This window comes from Cylas formicarius, unplaced genomic scaffold (genome assembly GCF_029955315.1).
Source record: "Cylas formicarius isolate icCylForm1 unplaced genomic scaffold, icCylForm1.1 PGA_scaffold_12__32_contigs__length_19106922, whole genome shotgun sequence".
Classification (NCBI taxonomy): domain Eukaryota; kingdom Metazoa; phylum Arthropoda; class Insecta; order Coleoptera; family Brentidae; genus Cylas; species Cylas formicarius.
Window position 1 is genome coordinate 5,225,893 of NW_026844225.1, and position 5,358 is coordinate 5,231,250.

The following is a 5,358-nucleotide window of genomic DNA, read 5'->3' on the forward strand; positions in this document are numbered from 1 at the left end:
TTTTGCTGTCACAATTTGTCATCTATACATTTTTGGAATTGGATTTAATTTAATCGATCTCAGAAGAGAGAAAAATCGACACAATTGATTATTTTCACTTTTCCAAACATATAAATTACAAAGTTGTGAAGACTTCCATAGGTTTTGTAAAACTTCAATGTGATCTACAGCGTTTTTAATAAGTATAACAAATATTACAATGGCAATGAAACTACTGTCCACAGCAGCATTTTAAAATGGCTTCAGATAAAAATATACAATTTGGTAAGTTAATAGGGTTGAAGATTTTGAACATTTGGAGCATGAAAACTCGGGATGTAACCTCAACTTTGTTATTTTAAATAGAACAACTTTTTTATAACATACCCCATTTCTGGAATTAATAACTTTTAAAATAAAACCGTTCAAAAATTTACCATAATGCATTTATTTCTGGGAGAAATTATATCTATGAGGCGTGTTCAAGAAGTAAGGTGACTTTAAAGTTTTATCAAAAAATATTTATTTATCATAATTAATATTATTTGTCCCCTTCAAAGTAATCCTCCCAGCCAACGTTTTTTCCAATCTTCGAAGAAGCTTCTGGTATAGCCTTGAGTTCTTCTAGCGATTTTTTATTTAGCTCCTCAATCGTTCCAATCCTGCTTCCTTTCATGGGTTTCTTGAGTTTTGGGAACAGAAAAAAGTCGCAGGGGCGTGGTGAATGTAGTGGCGAATTCACGTCGTTTAACAGCTCTTTCGACAGTCCTTTTGTTCAAAATTAAGCAGTTTCGGAACAAATTTTGCTGCTACAAGTTTCATGCCCAAAACTTCGGAAAAAAGTGCAACGCTTTTCTTCTTCTTCAACGCTCTTCTCGGCCATCTTGGAACATCTTGTACCACTTATAAACTTTTTTTTTGGTCAAAGTAGATTCACCATAGGCCGTTGTCAACAAGTGTTTTGCAGCACCGGCAGCAATCGGCTGCTCAAAATCACCTTCTGCAAGACAGGTTTGATTCAGTTGACTTAAGTCCATCTATAAATTATTATTAATTATTATTTTATCTCAAAAATAAAAAAAATAAAAAAACTTACGCTTAAGATTGCTGCTATTCTAGTTGCGGTTACGGGTTGAGAGTACTAAGATGATCTTTAAGACCTTTATAAAATAATAACAAATGTTAAAGGATTAAAATAAAACAATAAAAAAGGTACTTACTGCTTTTTGGCACGAACACCAAACCACTAAGTTAGCTTCCACGTTGCACGAATAATACCAAAAACAACTACTGACGAAACAGAGAAAAATGAGATGTATTTATACGGTGCGAGAATACTTTCTAAAAGTTAACAAACAAAGACACCTCCACATGCGTTTCAACAAATTTTTCCCATTACGTTAATCCCACGGAGCAAATATAAACGGGCAATTAATTATTATTCTCAACAAGCAAAACAACTTGACATTTAGACTCGGCGCGTTTTGAAATTCCACATCCCATACGGAGATTGTAAAAAATGAAAGCAAGTTGGCCTTGATCTTTTGCGGCAACATACGTTCGTCCAACGTCCGAAGCGATTGCGTCTCAAGTCGTTCCCGTCTGAAAGCATGTTGACCCTGGGACTCCTACCTGCACGGTTGTCTGGCGACAACATCGCGTCTATTCAAATCGGCGTTGGTGCTTGTGGGTAAATTGAGTGTTTTTAATATCTTTTAAATGACAGTGAATAGAAAAGGGAATTTTGGCTTTTAAAAAATAAACAATTTTTAAAATTATTTGATGACCCCAATTACGGAAAGTTTTGTTCCAAAAATTTGGCAATTCCGTGTTGCTGCAATTAGAAAATTCCGTAGTATTTCTTCCTACTCGCGTGACAGAAGCTTTCCGTCCGAGACTAGAATACTTTGCGTCGGGGCAGTACAAACTGATCTGCGAGGGATCCAAAGATATTGGAAAGCCCAACTCTTTAAAAAAATTCAAAATAATTCAAAATTAATCAACATATTATACAGGGTAAGTCTTATTTACTGTTATATATTTAATAAACCACGATGCGCGTAAAGCAGATCATTCATAGAGCGCAAATCTTAATTTTAACCTTACAAAAATTAAAAAAGCATATTTCCGACAAGTTCACTCTTAGAGATAGTGATGTGTGGCTTAGGAGACTAAATAAAAATATTAAATCTTGCAACCAAATCGTTTCTAACGAAAAGGATTTATCTATTGGATTAAAAAGAAAATTACAAACTACATCTGAAAGCTATTAGAAAAATTATTCTTAATTATCAACATAAGCATTTTGGATTGGGATTAGAAAGTAGCAGCCGCGAGACAAACACAAATGAAATGGTTGTATGGGAATCGGTAGCGTCGTGTTTCCAGGGAAGAGTTCAGACCGGTGTCATAATTAATTTACTTCATAAAGATTTAATTCAATATTTAAACGATTGTTGTCCAAAAAATTAGTCAAATTTTAAAGAAATGTTTATTCCTGAAAGTTAATACCACATTTTGCGGTGAATTTATTAAGGCAAAAAATGATGTCCAAGGCGAAGTTGATGTTAAATATATGAGTACCGGAAATGCTGTGGTTGATTTAGGAACAGAATTGAATGATTGGTTTGTTGAAAATGTGCAAGATAAAATTTTAAATTAAATATCAGAGTTTCAGGAACGTGATTCCGGGTGGGCTTTAAATAATATTATTTATTTAGAGATTAACATTAATAAATTTGAAATGGGTAACGGATCATCCTTCGTTGAGTTGCCTAAAGAAATTGCGAATAAAAGGGCTTGTATTAATATTAGAAATGACGATCAAGCGTGTTTTTATTGGTCGGTTGTATGCGGACTCTTTCCAGCACGTTTTCGTCAGTATTTACCCTCCTCATATCCATACTACAAAAGTGTTTTGAAAACTGAAAATTTACACACACCTATGGAAATGAATAAAATAGGCAAATTTGTCGAATAGCACTACCGCAGATAAGCCGTATTTAAATTACAAGGTACGTTTGGTTTTCGCGAACCGGAGCTACGAAGACCACGGCGAATGGCAAACGATCGCTATCAAGAATTCCAATAACACCAGCGGCGGCGTTAACGACAATTGCGGTAACGAATACAACATCTCGGCAGATCGAAAAACTATTTTAATCCCGCTATATGTAACTACGTGCGCTTGTTTGCTTCTTTTGGCAAAATGCTTATTCAAATTGACTAAATGTAAATATCTCGCTTAATTACACCGATAGTGGGGGGTTGTTGATATATAAGTACATTTGAATTTGATACCGAAGTCAGTCTGTTTGTCGCAATGTGTAACAAAGTGGTCACTATCGATGAAAATACGATTTTCGAAATAAAGAATTCAGGTGTCCGTTTCATCTTCAAGAACAAGCACATAGATTTTCAAGTTCAGAATTTTTGGGATTTTTTGTTCTTACTGGCGGACGAGGTGGGAGAAATCATGTTCTGGAACGACATAACAGTGTACATCGGGGGCAGTATCGAGGTGACCTATTCGAACGAAGAAGAGAGCTGTGAGTTGATACTGAAACAGGATCATGGCGACGAAATTATCCTCGAACGCGATGAAGTAGAAAATCTCATGGACCAGAAACACCGCTTGTACGAAGCATTACGTTGTCTACATATGAGCTAATAAATATTTGTTATTGTATCTATAGTTTTTCTTTTATTAAACTGTGATTATTGAGACACTCTGTATAAGTCAATCGACTTGTTTACCGTCGACCCGATCCCCCGCGTTACCGCGCCACACCGTCTCCGCTCCGCACCGCCACCACCCTCTACCGGGGGGGCCTACGACGGTCGGAGCGCGCGACATCTAGCAGCGACGGGCGGAACCGGGGCAAAACAGGACGCTACACAAGCTGGGTGGGGGGCGGAGCGCACTCTGCTAGCCAGGGGGGACACTAGGACGGGCCGGACCGCCACGCGCGGGGGACCCCCGCTACGGGGGGTCAGGAAATTGAGGTTATGTGCGATTTTTGCTTCTTATATCGGTACTATATATCTACTAGAATACAAGCGCAATATATCCTCAACATATCGTGGTTTCTTATGGATCTTCTTATCGATCGATGAACATTGGTTTATATTTCATTTTAGGTTGTGGAAAAAATTTTGTTTCAATATGAATTTGTTTTGTTTTATTCCTAGTCTCACAAAATGATACCTTAGTTACCTTTTTTTATATTGGAACACCCTACATGAGCTTTTCAAAAATATATAGCACATAAGAAATATTTCAAATTTTTGAGTTTATGAGAAAATTACCATACCTTTTGACTGATCCGAATAATTTTTTATAATTTTTCAGCGTGCTAAAAACAGATTGTTTATTTGTGTCTTTTTTTTTGCATCGCATATTATTTTGTTAGTGTACGGTAGGGATAGTCCGACACATGATAAATGGTCATGCCTGTAATCATATACGTTTTTATCTACTCTGAGGTATTTTTGGACCAATAAATCAATGTCCCTAACATATGTTCACGGTTTCAACCAGTTCGCACATTCACTTTTTTTTGTGAGACAAAGCGTTAGACGTGTTTTTCGTGGTCGGCGCTCTTCTGCTTTAAAAAAAAATGGAACAAAAAATGGAATACGGTGCTGCAAAACACTTGTTGACAACGGCCTATGGTGAATCTACTTTGACCAAAAAAAAAGTTTATAAGTGGTACAAGATGTTCCAAGATGGCCGAGAAGAGCATTGAAGAAGAAGAAAAGCGTTGCACTTTTTTCCGAAGTTTTGGGCATGAAACTTGTAGCAGCAAAATTTGTTCCGAAACTGCTTAATTTTGAACAAAAGGACTGTCGAAAGAGCTGTTAAACGACGTGAATTCGCCACTACATTCACCACGCCCCTGCGACTTTTTTCTGTTCCCAAAACTCAAGAAACCCATGAAAGGAAGCAGGATTGGAACGATTGAGGAGCTAAATAAAAAATCGCTAGAAGAACTCAAGGCTATACCAGAAGCTTCTTCGAAGATTGGAAAAAACGTTGGCTGGGAGGATTACTTTGAAGGGGACAAATAATATTAATTATGATAAATAAATATTTTTTGATAAAACTTTAAAGTCACCTTACTTCTTGAACACGCCTCATAGATATAATTTCTCCCAGAAATAAATGCATTATGGTAAATTTTTGAACGGTTTTATTTTAAAAGTTATTAATTCCAGAAATGGGGTATGTTATAAAAAAGTTGTTCTATTTAAAATAACAAAGTTGAGGTTACATCCCGAGTTTTCATGCTCCAAATGTTCAAAATCTTCAACCCTATTAACTTACCAAATTGTATATTTTTATCTGAAGCCATTTTAAAATGCTGCTGTGGACAGTAG

General features: G+C 36.3%; 1 long non-coding RNA gene across 1 annotated transcript; it reads right to left on the minus strand.

The window, feature by feature from the left end:
* LOC132695632 (uncharacterized) lies at window positions 1-1,365 on the minus strand. Its single transcript, XR_009617865.1, has 3 exons — window positions 1,200-1,365; window positions 1,076-1,139; window positions 1-1,016 (listed from the first exon to the last, which is right to left on the minus strand). It is a non-coding gene; the product is annotated as an uncharacterized LOC132695632 (long non-coding RNA).
* Between the last annotated feature and the right edge of the window lie 3,993 nt (window positions 1,366-5,358).